The following is a 15,254-nucleotide window of genomic DNA, read 5'->3' as shown; positions in this document are numbered from 1 at the left end:
GGTTTAAGTGTGAAGAACTTGATATTTAATAAACAAAGATATCAGACAATACGTTAAAAATACGTTACCCTTTGGGCGTACTGAAAGTTTTCAGATTTTTATATTTTTTTGTTGTTAGCATTGAAAAAATTATATTTTTTAAGATTCAAAACTGCATTCAAATGGTAATGTATGAGAACAATTTCAAGGTCTCGTTTCAAAATAGGTGCTTATATAGGATAGTCAGTAATGAAACTTAAAATGTGGTATTCTTTCTTCTTTAATCATCTTTTTAAAATGAAAAGTTAATTTCCTTTTGCGCTTTCAATGTCGCTCTAAAATAACGTATGTAACTGAAAGCTGCAGTCATATAAAAATAGTAAATATAAAGATTGTTGAATATATTTTTCAGTGACTCTGAATTTTGAAATTAAAGCTTCAGACCTGCAGATTTTGAATTAATATATATAACACAAATAAAGATATAAAAATCTGATCACCCGAAACACATTTTCTCATATTTGACGCTTATAGAACGTGTAATATTCTCTTCGTGAATTGGACTCGGTACTTGGTTAAGTTATATTGCTTAGAGTTTCAGAGCGTTTGAAATCTATTTTTACGTCAAGATCTGCTGACCCTTTTCTCACATTTGTTAATTACTTATACCTAATACATTTATTAGTTATTTATTATCTCACATTTATTTATTAGTTACTTATATATTACGTTATATAAACGTAGACCTGTATCATTATTTGTAATGAATACTTCTATTTTATATGCTGTGAATTTCTTTTAATTTTTAATCGTTTCAATTTTTAAGCCTTATATATCTCCAATGATTAAAAATATGCGAAGATACCGGGTTTTAATGAAAATTACCCGCCACCGAATATCGTCTGCCCAAACAGTTCCTGTTTGCGTGTTTAATCATATTTTCCTAAACGATTTTTAGCATTTGAAAGAAAGACTTGCTTTAAAGCACTGTGTTGTGAAATCTATCACGCTATCAAATTAGAAGTTTCATTTACTTCCAGTTCTGTTGCAAAAAGTCGGCTACAGAATGTCACCGCCACCGAATATCAGTTCATGTGCACAGCTTTAGGTACTAATGTTCTATCTTACGACACTGTGAAGGTTTCGTACCGAAAAAACAAAAAGGTGGACTATGACTTTCAAGAAACAGACCGCTCTGAGTGGTCTACTGATGTTGATGAGGCGTGCCTGTGAGAACTTGTGGACGAAGATCACTATGCAACCACGAGAACTTGCTAAGGAGTTAAATGTTAGTGCTATGCTCATTAATCTCGCTATGCATCGCATAAACGTGACGTGCAAGTTCAATCGCTGGTTGCCGCATGAGCTGACTCAAGCAGATAAGGACAGACTTTGCTGGGGCCTGCATTGATCTGCTCGAATATCAACGCAAGGACAAAATTCTGGACCGGATCGTGATTTGTGATGGAAAGTGGATTTACTTCAACAACGCTGGCCGAAAAGGGGTTGATCTGCGCCCGGTGAGCCCATCGCAAAGCGCAAATTGACTAACAAAAAGGCCATGCTTTATATCTGGTGAGATTGCCGTGACATTTTCCACAAAGAGTATCTGAAAAAAGGTAAAACCCTCGACAGTAATATGCACAGCGAGGTGTTAGTCCGGGTTGACGCAACTATCAAGGAAAATCGTCGAAGTGAGTTTCGGTGAAAAAAAGTAATGTCCATAAAGATAATGCAAGACCGCATGTGTTTGCATTCACCGGTTGGACTCAGAACGGACTCGGATGGGATCTTTTGCCACATCCACCATATAGCCCCAACATCGCTTCTTCGTACTTCTATCTTTTTTCCCACTTGCTAAATCTTGCTATGCTATCTTCCACGGCCACCAACGTTCTGGACCGAAGGCTTTGAAACTACCAAAACATAGGCAGAAAGTACTAGATTTGGGTGGTGATTACTACCCACAAAGAAAATATGTTTAATATGTTATTAAAGGTACTGCTTTCGTGTTTTCTTTCTAACTTTAAAAAGAACGTTTTTTGGCGGAAAACCTTCTTTACGACCAGATAATATATTGGTGCACATGTTCTTCAGTGAAAGCTAGACCATCAGTTTAAAAGCTAGGAAACCCTGGTACACAAATCACAATTAGCTAGAACTTCCGAAGTTGTATTTTGATTCATTTTGCTAAATGAGCTGTGTACAGTGCGTTATATTTACGACATTTGTCTCTGATTCTCATCAATATCGTATATTTAATTCATATTTATGAAATATACGTTGTTTGTATCGCGTAAAGGTAAGCTTCTGTAAGGCACTTATGTAAGATACTTAAAGTACGACAGTTTTCAGAACACTTTGCTCTGGATATGTATTTCAAACATAAAATTTCTTGCACTTCAATCCAGCCTTTCATGATATGTATAATATAAATAAAAGAAAGAGTATATATATATGTGTTGCTTTTTTGTCTACTCATTTATTGCATTTTATTTTCAGTATGATGTATGATCATTTAGGGAGAGCTCATAAAACAGCATATTTAAGTTTTCGAACTGACGTAACCGAAAATAGAAATGCGTCACTCATAGATCTGCAGTTAATTTAAAACTTCATTAATTCCTTAATTCATTTAGAATTTAATTATTTTAAGCTTTGTTCTGTAAAATTTATCTTGCTAAATAATCCAGTAGCTAATTATTTATCATTACGTTAATTTTAGAGCAGAAAAATTACTTGTACACTGTTTGAGACTGAAATTGAAAAATTTCTTGTACACTTCCAGATTGGAGAGATCTTTTCCGCCGTGAAAAATAGTAAACATTCTTAGCTGTCCAAAATGCGCTTTGCATATTTATTCTGTGTCAATGAATTCTAGATTATGAAAGGAAATCTCAATTTAAGTTAAATATTCTTGTTCTTGGTAAAAAAGAATAATTTCGATATCAGTTTTTCCGTTTATGATGAATTTGTAATAAAATCAACTGTAATTGAAAATTTAGAATTTTATTTTTAGGAAAACAGACATTTTTACTCCAAAATGCGTTATACAAATATAGTAAATAAACTATCTTTGACATTACCAGCTAAACTTCCAAACAGTTTTGGTCATCTTCGGATTCATTTTGTTTTAAAACCGAGACTTTCAGAAATGACATAAATTGTTTGTGATTTTTTCCTATTGACTATCAGTTTACCTTGAAAAGTAAACTAAAAGGATGTGTAATTAGGATGCATTTGCAACAAAAATAGAGTAAAAATTTCATTAAATAATAAAGCAATTTGCAGCACACGCAGCCGAATGTCAAGCACGCAACGGTTACGTGCCTAAGAGGAGAGATACCTTCGTGATGTACTTTCTAAGGGAAACTGGCTCGTTTTCACGTTACACATGGAGAAATCCACGAAAATGCAAATTTCTCCAATCCGTTCACCCAGGATTCGAAACCCGGACTGAACTACTAGTGTTTAATGACTTTACTCTTCAGCCGATTTTGGGCCGTTGGTCTTCTGTGGAAGTAGTCATCTTAGAAAAAATGACTATCAAAAAATAATGATAACTAACCGATTTGGCTTAATGCAGCCATTTGAAAATTCTTAGATATATTTTTATCAAAAAATAATGATAACTACCGATTTGGTTTAATGCAGCCATTTGAAAATTCATAGATATATTTTTAAAATAATAGATTTTATTAATATTATATAAATAAAATTAATTATAAAGATTGCATGAAAGCAGAAACAAAAATATCATAAGAAATTACTTAATTTTCTCAATTACTCAACTTGAGTAAAAATACGGAACACCGATCTTATATGCAAACGAAAAAGAAAACTTACATTATAAATTGTATTTAGAAATTTAAAAAATCTGATGTGTACACCACATGACTTCCTTGTACGGAATATTAAATTATAAGCATTTTTTCTTGCATTTCATTTCAACTTATTGGATTGAATTACATCTACTTCATCGATAGTGCATAAACCACAATAGAATAAATGCACTCTTTAAAATTCACTATATTTGTTTACCATAGCGACACTCTGGCTCTAGGTTCACTTAACAGCGTTATATTTCGTTCTTATTATAACTCAGAAGGCACAAAATTTATATCATTTGAATAATTATCTAATCGTTGCCATATGTTCTATTCAAATACTATAATAAATCTAGAACGATGTATAAAAGAAATTAAGCAAACAAAACAAAAAAAGAAACAGTTTTTCACAGACGATTGAATATTTCTCATTCAATTAATTCACTTGTCACTCACGATAGAGGCAAAAATACATAAAAAGTAAAAATATCTATATTAAAGATTACGAAGTAAATCTTAAACACTTATTTCCTCGAATAAATTCCAAAATGGATTAAGCATGATTTAATTCACTATAATAAAAGAAGGCGTTATCTTTGTTGTTGCGAAGTTTAATTTCTCCAGATTGGCAATAAATCCGTTATTCTGCCAAGTTTCAAATGTAAACAAACATGGCCGCCATCGCAAAAATAATTAGGTTTAGCCGCACTTAAACAACTTTTAAATTGTTGATATCTCTAAAAATATTGCATGTAGATTTACTAAAGCCATAAAAACTTAACCGGAAGATAAGAACAACATAATTCAACAATTTTTAAAGCAAAAAATGCACAATTTACAAACATATAAGAGTGAAGAAACTGAGCTAACTGAGCCGGGTAACAGAGTGGATATATATATATATAAATATTATTAATTAAATCATAATGTTTTTCAATCTTAAGATTTTAATATTTGAAGTTTTTTAAATAGATTCTTTTCGTTACATTCATGGTAAATTTAAATGTACATTTCACATTTACATTCCTGGTAAATTCTTAAGGGTATTTGTCTTTAAATAAAAATTTTCAGACTGCAGTATGTACATTTACATTCCTGGTAAATTCTTAAGGGTATTTGACTTTAAATAAAAGTTTTCAGACTGCAGTATGTATTTTATGTTCCATTTTCCTTTTTGCATAATATATAAAAGAAATAATAATAAAGCAAAATTTAATTATAAAAGGTGGGCTACCCTGCAACATAAAAGACACATATCAAAATTAAAACAAAAATATAAAAATTTAAACTTAACAGTACTGTATGTTGTCTCTCTTCATGAGTCATAAATTCAAAGATCGTTTCGTTTCAGGAGTCAAGGTTGGGAGAGCATTAGAATTTCAAATCAAAATTTCAAGAGTTCACGGAACATAGAAATAACATTTATTAACGATAAACTTATATTACTTCCGCTTATAGCGGCCATGAAACATAATCAAGCATCAAATATATATGACATGCGTCATTCTTCATGTTCAAGCGTCAAGTGATATATTTTTCATCGGCGCGCATCAAGAGCGCCACCTATCTACCAAAAAGACGGAACATACTCCGCCCCGATGAACATTGGTTCATTACAACATTATTATAAAGATCTTCAATTTTAGATTCAAACAAGTTTTCCAAAGTTCAACAGTATATCATATAAAATAAAAATGCATAATGACAAATTTAAATTGAATAACAACATTATATTTAGCACAAAATTTTACAAATAAAACATACTTACAATCTCTAGAAGGAAAACAAAATAATGAAACTGCTAAATTACCATAATCCACAATTGTGGTCCATTCTATGAATCTGAAACATAATTGAATTAATAATAATAATAAAGACACAAATTATGAATATACAATTAATGTTTTTTTTAGAGTCTTATTCACTCAATGGTAAGCGGGAAAGTTTATGTATAGGACGCTTCATTTCGCCCAATAAAGTTTTTAGTTTCACAACACGAACTTTTCCATCAGCACCAGAATATAGTTCAATTACTCGTCCAAGTCGCCACTTTAATGGAGGCAAATTTTCGTCCTTTATCAAGACTAAGTCATTGAGGGCTAAATTTGGTTTATCCCTCAACCATTTGGTACGCCCTTGTAATTGTGAAAGATAATCTCTAGACCAACGTTTCCAAAAGCTCTGGAAAATTTGCTGTGTCAATTTCCATCTTTCAGCAGGGGTTAGCTTATTATTTGTAAGATCAGGTTCAGGAATTGCTGTTAATGCAGTCCCAATTAGGAAATGTCCAGGTGTTAAAGGATTAAAATCTTCAGGGTCAGATGAGATGGAAACTATTGGCCTGGAATTCAAACACGCCTCGATCTGTGTAATTAAGGTGTGAAATTCTTCGTATGTCAGAACCTGGGTCCCAATAGTTCGCTTTAAGTGAATCTTCATTTGTTTCACTCCAGCCTCCCAAAGGCCTCCAAAGTGAGGGGCAGCAGGAGGATTGAAGATCCATTGAATATTTTCACCGCTTAGGTAGTTTTGAAATGCTTCATCAGAGGAAAGTGTAGCTATGTATCTTCTTAATTCTCGATCAGCCCCAACAAAGTTGGTGCCTCTATCGGAAAAGATTTTCTTGGGTTTTCCTCTGCGTGACACAAATCTTTTCAGAGATGCTAGGAATGCTTCAGTTGTTAGATCACTGACCATTTCTAGGTGAATGGCCTTTGTGGTGAAACATATGTAAAGGCAAACATAACATTTATATTTCGTTCCTCCTCTTCTTTTCCTAGCTTTAATTAAAAAGGGGCCTGCAAAATCTAGTCCTGTATTCGAGAATGTTCTATCCGGCAATACGCGAGAAGCAGGTAGGTCGCCCATTATCTGACTGGATGTGCTTGTTCGATTTTTAAAACATTTTATACATTTCCAAATTATTTTTCTTACAATTTCTCGGCCATTAACGATCCAATATTTCTGTCGCAGAGCAGATAATGTTAATGTGGCTCCTCCGTGAAGGTTCACTTCGTGAAAGTGTTTGACTATCAATTCAGTAACTTGGTGACTTTTGGGAAGAATGATTGGATACTTTGTGTTTTCTGAAAGATTCGAGTTACAGAGTCTACCACCGACTCTAAGGATTTCTTCTCTATCAAGAAAAGGATTTAATTTCAGGATTTTACTGCTGAGATTCAATTTCTTCCCTGCTTTCAAAAGTCTAATTTCTTCTCTAAATTCGGAATTTTGCATGATTTTAAAAATCAAATTGCTTGCTTTATCCAATTCTTGAACTGTTAAAAAACCCTTGAGTTTTAAAGATGTAGGTTTAATATTGTGGCAGAATCTTAAACACCATGCAGTTACGCGTTTCAATTTTTTCCAGGATGAAAACCTGGATGTCAATTCAAATTCAGCCTCTTGGCTAATAACAGAACATACAGTAGTTTGACGCTGTTCTACCTGTACCTCTTCTACCATAGGCTCAATCAAAGGATCAAAAGATGATGAAGGTACATTTTTCTCTTTTAACCACACTGGTCCATTGAACCAAAGTTTATTTTCCACTAGATCAGAAGCTCTTAATCCACGTGAAACTATGTCAGCCGGATTGTCATTTCCCTTACAGTATTTCCATTGCGAAGGTGATACAACATCTTGTATTTCCCGTACACGATTAGCAACAAAGGGTTTCCATTTATCAGCGGAACCCCTGATCCAGTGAAGAACAATTTTAGAGTCACTAAAACAAAATACATTATCTTCTTGGATATTAAATAATTTCCTTAAATATTTAACTATTCTTGCGGCAATAATAGCTCCCATAAGTTCTAAACGAGGCAAGGTTAATTTTTTAAGTGGGGATACACGGCTCTTTGAAAGAACAAAAGACGTACAGCAAGAATCAGGATCACGAAAATATGCAACAGCTCCATATCCCTTGAGGCTGGCGTCACAAAAGACAAAAAGCTCTATTTTATCGAAATTTACACATTCATCATTTAATATGTATTTTCTAGGAATACACAAGTTGAGAATAACTTCAATTTCAAAGTACCAAGTTTTAAATTTTTCACTCAAATAGCTGGGCAAAATTGTGTCCCAATCAATACCCAATTCCCATAACTCTTGTAATAAGAATTTTATTCTGATAACAAAGGGTGCAATGAATCCAACTGGGTCATAAATTTTTGCCACAATCTGTAATACCTTTCGCTTTGTAACGTGTTTCCAGTCAACTGGTTGTAAAAGTTCTTGTACATCTAATTTCAATGTATCCTCATCCAAATCCCAAATTATTCCCAGCACTTTTAACGTTTTCTTATCCAAATTATCTTCCTTATTAATTAAACCAATATCTTGCCAATGATTTTTTAAAGATACTGAATTTGATTCAAATTTTCTTAAGTTCATACCAGCGTCTTGAAGAATTTTAACTGCATCAGTTGATAATGAGAAAACTTCTTCAACGGAGTCTGCTCCATGGATAAGGTCATCAACGTATAGGGACTTATTTAACATGTCAACAGCTTTGCTATATTTCTTTTCATAACCCTTAATATGATGTTTGATAGTGGCGGACAAAATAAACGGACTTGTTGTCATTCCAAACGGCACTCGGCACATTCGGAAAACCTTAAAGCCTAAACTATTGTCACTATCGTCGTAAGAATGATCAAACCACAAGAACCTTAAAAAATTTCTATCTTCACTATCAATTTGAATTTGGTGAAAAGCCTTCTCTATGTCTGCACAAAATGCAACTTTATGTACGCGAAATTTTAAAATTATATCCAACAAGTTAGGATTTAAATTAGGGCCTGATATCAAACATTCATTTAACGATTTAGCTCCTTCAGACTTAGAAGAGGCATCATAAACTATTCTTATTCTTGTTGTTACTTTTCCTTCACGTATAACGGGCCTATGAGGCATATAATAACAGTTAGGTTCATTTTCAACAAACTTACATTGTTCAACAATCCCCCTTTCAACTTGTTCTCTAATTATATTATCATATTCATTATATAGGAAATCATTTCCCTTTAATTTATGCTTTAGTCCTAGAAATCGTTGTTTAGCAACGAAAAAATTATCAGCGAGTTGTGATTTATTGTCCTTCCAAAAGAGTTTTGTTTCGTATCTGCCGTTATTAAATTTTAAAGTGTCGTTAAAATGCTTAATAGTATCCAAATCAGTTTCCGAAAATGTTTTGTTTTCATTTTCAATTCCTATCGAATCCAATTTCCAAAATGACTGCAAATCAAATGTGTTTCCTTCAACGGCAGATAAAAACAACGCATTAATTCGAGTATTATTATTTTTTACTTTACCCATCACTGTGTATCCAAATATGGTCGGTACTATAAACAAACCATCATTTATCATTGAATTACTTCCTGTTTGTATATACCAGAAATGCTCCGCGCCAAGCAGAATATTTATGTTCTCATTAACGGGACTTGTATCCGAAAGTTTCAAGCCCTTTTTAGTCATAAATTCTTTAATGTTTTGACATGTTGATGGCGCCTGGAATTCTATTGATGATATTAATTCTATCCCTATAGCTTCTACAACAAGGCAGCGATCATCGTTTTTATTTTTTATTTTTAGACTATATACATCAAATTCTTGCGAGTTACCGCGCTGATTTCCAAACGAATAAATTGTTAGAAATTCTTTTCTAATGACTTGCAATTCTAAATCGCGCGCTAACTTGTGGGTGATGAAGTTTCGTTCACTACCTGAATCAATTAATAATCTTACGATTCTCGATTTATTTTTGCTTTGAGCAATAACAGAACATGTCTGTAAAAGCACACTATTTTCAGGTTTTAGAGTGTTACAGTGGGAAGTAGATACTAAAGTTTTATTTTGCGTATCTGCGGAGTTAACATCTTCCATTTCTTTCGATTTCAAACGGCAGAAAAGTTTATTATGATTTTTGTCGTTACAATTTTCGCATGGTTGTATTTTTGAATGACAAAACGCCGACAAATGTTTTAGAAAGCATCTATAACAGCGACCTTCATGTTTTAATTTCTTTCGTTTTTGTTCGTCGGAAAATTTCAAACATCCGGCAGATGTATGTTCGTTTGATTTGCAGAATATGCAAAACATTTTTACCGATGTGTTAAAAGCAGAAGCTTGTGATTTGACTTTATAATTTTTTAACCCTTGTTTAGGATTAACCCCTGTGTATTTATTACCTTTTGTGCTATTAATCAAATTACTTGCTTCTCGGCATTCAGTTTCTATTTTAATGAACTCTATTAATTCACTTACTTCTATATTTTTGTTAGATGTTCTTTTTCTATGGAATTCAAGAGCTAAATCTTCAGGTAACAATTTAAGAATTATTGGGTTCAATAACTGTCCGTATGAACCGCTAGTAACATCTAAACTACTTAAATTTCTAACGCAGATTTGTAACTGATCATAGAGCTTTCTTAACCCAAAAACATTTGAAGAACTTTTAACTGGTTCTAACTGTAACAACATCTGCATGAATTTTGATATAATAACATCTTTACGACCAAACCTCTCTTCTAAACTTTTAATACATAGATCATAATTTTCTTCAGATAAAGCATAACCAGAAACACAATTATATGCTGAACCAGATAATAAACTTTTCAAATATGTAAACTTATCTATTTTAGATAAACTTGGATTAGAATGAATAGCATTATCATACGAATTAAAGAATTCGAGCCATTTACTGGGATCACCAGCAAATTTTTCAATACTTAATTTAGGTAACTTTACTGAAGCACTACTTGTAACAACATTATTACCATTCAGAGTACTACTAATACCATTACTAGTTGCAATTATACTTCTTTCAACAACTTCATTACTGTTAATTTTCTTTACTTTACTAACAGTCTTAGCTTTAAACGTTATAATTTTTTCATCATACTCTTCACATACAAGTAGTTCGTTATCATATTCTTTTTCATCAATTATGAGAGCATCGATCTTTGAGTCAAGAGTTTTAAGTTTCTCATGATATTCAATTAACAATTCATATGATAAATTTAAATCTTCTAGATGTTCTTTACTTAATTCTTCCGATAATAATTTCTCAAGTTTATTTAGAAGTGTAGTAACTTTACTACGTACAATAGCACGTTTCTTTTTCTCTTTTGCTAAATCATCCATTATGTTTCGTTTTCAAAGATCGATACCAAGAACAAATAAATCAAATTTCTTACCTTTCAAAAGGTAATTCCCCTTGTCGCGGGTTTCAGACACCAGAAAAATGTATGTTGTCTCTCTTCATGAGTCATAAATTCAAAGATCGTTTCGTTTCAGGAGTCAAGGTTGGGAGAGCATTAGAATTTCAAATCAAAATTTCAAGAGTTCACGGAACATAGAAATAACATTTATTAACGATAAACTTATATTACTTCCGCTTATAGCGGCCATGAAACATAATCAAGCATCAAATATATATGACATGCGTCATTCTTCATGTTCAAGCGTCAAGTGATATATTTTTCATCGGCGCGCATCAAGAGCGCCACCTATCTACCAAAAAGACGGAACAAGTACAATAAAATTAATGAAAGTGGTATAAAATATACATTTCGAAAATTAAAAAAAAATCAGTTAAAATAATTTTTAAAATTATGATAGTTAAAGTGCTTTAAAAGTGTAAAAAGTAATTTTAAATTTTTTTGTTAAAATGTAACCTGCTCCAATGTGGCACCTAAATAAAACCTTTTAGAAGGTTTGGTGTATTTAATTATGGCAAAGCACACTAGAGCTATCTAGCCTAAGAGGAGGGATGCCTTCATGGAGTACTATCTAAGGGAAACTGGCTCGTATACACGTTACACATGGGGAAAATTACGAAAACGCCCATGCAGCCAGCCCGTTCACGGGATTCGAACCTCGGACCGAACTACCAGTGTTCAGCGACTTTACCGCTCGGCTGCTGGTGGGCCTCCTTTTAAAAGGATAAAAAAGAATTCTTGAGTAAGAAACTCAAAAAACCATTGGTTAAATCAAAAGCTACGTGCTAACATTATTAATTAACTTTTCCAGTAAGAAACCTGAATAACTATTAGTAAATCGAAAGCAATGCGCTAAATAAAATAAAAATGAAACCCAATGGTAGTTTGTTATTTTCTTTTTCCTTATTCTTTCTTATTTCTCTTTCATTCTTTCTTATTTCTTTTCTTAATTTATAAATATGCCGTGCAAATGCATCCGTTAATGAAGAAATTTCATGTGAGTTATATAGATAACGGTGTCATTGCTATGAAAACGCTCGCCAAATGTTCAGAATGTTTGGAAATATATATATAAATATGGGGTCAAGAGCAATTTGCAAAAAGGATTGAGATTTCGGGAATTAAACTTTCGGGTGACAGTGTTATTTCGAGTTTGAGTAATACAATTGTTGCTATAATGACAAAGAATTTCCCAAGAGATAACGCGCGTGATGATAGAAATTCTCATAAAACTATGCGTATTGCGTCTGAGGGATTTTATATTTAATTTATGGACTCACAGTTCTCTACTTCAGAAGCTAATAGTGTTATTAAAAATCTCAAAAACGAATCACCTGGACTAGACTTTCTTTCCAATGAAACTGTATAACACTTTCATGCGGTGGATAGCACTTTTTTTACACAGACTTTTCAACCTTTGTTTACAATTGGGAGTCTTCCCAGCACAATGGAAGAGGGTTTGAGTTGTTTTGATTCTTAAAACTTTAGATACAAGAACTCCTTACTTTGATTATATTAGATGCATTTGTCTTTTGCCTACTTTGAGAAAAATCCTGAAACTCTCTTCATTAACAGAATAAATTGGTATTTGAGACAAAAATGTTTTTATATTGATTCTCAGTTCGGGTTTACGCCTCGGAAGTCTGTTGAAGATGCCATTATTAGTCTTTGTAATATCTTGCAGATGTAAAGAAAATGAAGTTTACAACAGTTCTTATTTTCCTGGATTTCAAAGGGGCTTTTGATAATGCTTGGTGGCCATCTATCTAAAAAATTCTAAAAGATGCTGGTATACCAATATACTATAATATCTATAACCTGCTTAAAAGCTTTTTAAACGGAAGGACCGCTGAGCTTCAGCCTGGGACCGAAGCTAAGCTTTATCTCCAGAAAAAGGCTGTCCCCAAGACTCAGTGTTCGGACTTACTCCTTGAAACATTAAAAATAAATGATCTTTTAAGTCATCTCGACAGTTGTTTAAAAAATGCATTTGCAGACGACTTACTTTTAATTTTTCCAAGGAAAGACTTTGAATAACATTCTTTTGAGAGTACAAGAAGTGCTAGATTTTGTCTCCCATTGGGCGATTTCTCATGAACTCACTTTTAATTCTTCAAAAAGTAAAGTTATGATTATTCTCGGAAAGTTTGATGAACAAAATATTGTTCCTTTGATACTCGATGATTCTCCGCTGGAATTTGTAGAAAATGTAGTACCTTGGTGTAATTCTTGACCAAAAATTAACATAGAAAAAGCACACTGAATTCCTTTCTGCCAAATATGAAAACATTATTAATGGCTTTCACAGAATAGCCAAAAATACTTTTGGAGTAAGCTACGATGTTAAGAAATTGATGTATAAATTGTGTATTGTACCTTTCATTTCGCACGGCTGTCGTGCTTGGGAACATGTTCTTACAAAGAAGGTGAACAAAGGAAATTTTAGAAAGATTCAACGGAGAATTCTTCGTATTATTAGTGGTTATAAAACCTTAAGCTATGAGGCTACTTTTTTTCTTGCAGGAGTTCTTCCTATTAATTTCGAAACTGAATAAAAGAATAATATATTCGAGGCATTGGCAACTGATTCTTAAGAAGATTGCATAAATGCAATTGTCCCTTTCCTTTATCTTCCTCATCCAGCTACTTTAGAGCCCATAAATTTCTGCGATTATAGACACTACTGAAATGAGTTTTCATATGGTTTGCTTTACACATGGCTGCAAGATGAACAACAAGGTTGGTCTTGCATTTGTTCTTTTTTAAGGCCATTCTGAGGTTTGTTATTTTAAACACCATATACGAAATGAATGCACATTTCTTGAAATAGAACTGTGTATTTATGTTGCCGTCAAATGGATCGAGGATAATAGGACAGCATCCTCAAGGTACCTTATTTGTTCTGATTCTTTTTCTTCTCTTCACCTTTTGAACAGTATTAACAGCTGCGACAAATTAGTTATCGAAACCCTATTAACTGTCAATTTGTTTAGAAATAGGGAAATTGATATCCACTTTGTGTGTGCTCATCACGGTTTCTATGGAAATCAAAGAGCTGATTTCTTAGCTAAACATACCTTAAATCTGCATTTCAACATTAGCATTCCAAAGTCCTTTCAATATAAGAATCTTTTAGATAAATGTGCTAAGATCACCGAAAAGTTCTTTCCTTCTGTTTACCGTAGATTGCATTCCGAGCCTTTCCCCCTATTAAAGTTTCTCAGTTTTTATCTGGTCACGGTAAATTTGCAAGTTACCTGTTTCGTTTCAATCTAAGAGCAAACAATTTATGTGAATGTTCAAAAAGAGTACCTCAAGATGTGGAAAATTTGATTTTCTCATGTCCTACATTTGATTTCCCTAGGTTATGCTTGCCGAACGATTTGAAAATGTTTCGAGTGACTTTGCCAGTGAAGTTATCGGTTTTCGGGAAGTCTAGACTGCTGTTCTGCTTCGTTTATTTTATCCATGTAACTTTTAATGTTTTTTGTTCGTTTTATTTATCTATGCAACTTTTAATGTTTTAGTTAATTTACTTCTGTAAGCCCCGGGTTTTACATCTGTGGTGCACGGGAATATTGTATGTTTTCAAAAATAAATAAATAAACAAAATGATAAAAAATAAAATCTGAAAACTTTCATATTTTACACTACGCACAAAGGGGCGTTTTTTTTAACGTTTTATGTGCTACCTTTATTTTTTAAATATCATGTTCTTCGCACTTAAACCATAAATTCAATTCAACAGCAGTATCGCAAAATAATTTTAAAATGAGCATATCTTTAAGAATTCCGTTACACAGTCTCGCGCGCTGGAGATAAAAATGTTTTTTTTTTTTTTTTTTTCCATAAAATGTTGCCATTTCTCGTTTTGAAATCGCTCAGTTTGTTAATCCAAAACTCGTTAAAGAGTTACAAAATATGAAATTGATAATAAAACAAATTTCAAATTCCATATTCGGGCTTCCAGATGCCCATATTCGGGTCTAGCTGTTGTTATTCAAAATTTGATGGCTCTAGGTACCGTTGTTTTATCGCAATGGGAGTAGATTATTCATTATTTGATTTCTTTAAATATAACAAAGGGCTCTAATATTTGGTGGCAACAATTTGAGAAGCGAACCCACATTTATAGTGAACCAACGCAAAATACCGAAACAAAATTAATAACCCTTCTGGGTTAACGCCCTTTGGACTAATTATTATAAGGAACTGTTTCCCT

The 15,254-nt window shown here is 32.8% G+C and overlaps 1 long non-coding RNA gene across 3 annotated transcripts in view; it reads right to left on the bottom strand.

The window, feature by feature from the left end:
- The window catches only part of LOC146996239 (uncharacterized), a 281,313-nt gene that overhangs the window by 226,675 nt on the left and 39,384 nt on the right, over window positions 1-15,254 (bottom strand). The window contains exon 1 of one of the 3 annotated variants that reach the window (XR_015042143.1): window positions 11,009-11,331. The exons of the other annotated variants lie outside the window; for them this stretch is intronic. This is a non-coding gene — a long non-coding RNA (uncharacterized LOC146996239). Of the gene's footprint in view, window positions 1-11,008; window positions 11,332-15,254 lie in introns of those variants that run through there. 3 annotated transcript variants of the gene reach the window in all.

Source organism: Stegodyphus dumicola, chromosome 7, assembly GCF_044657685.1.
Source record: "Stegodyphus dumicola isolate Sdum_Otavi_A_Nest chromosome 7, ASM4465768v1".
NCBI classification, from domain to species: Eukaryota; Metazoa; Arthropoda; class Arachnida; order Araneae; family Eresidae; genus Stegodyphus; species Stegodyphus dumicola.
Note: the sequence above shows the minus strand (reverse complement) of the source record. Positions and strands in the feature narration are given on the sequence as shown.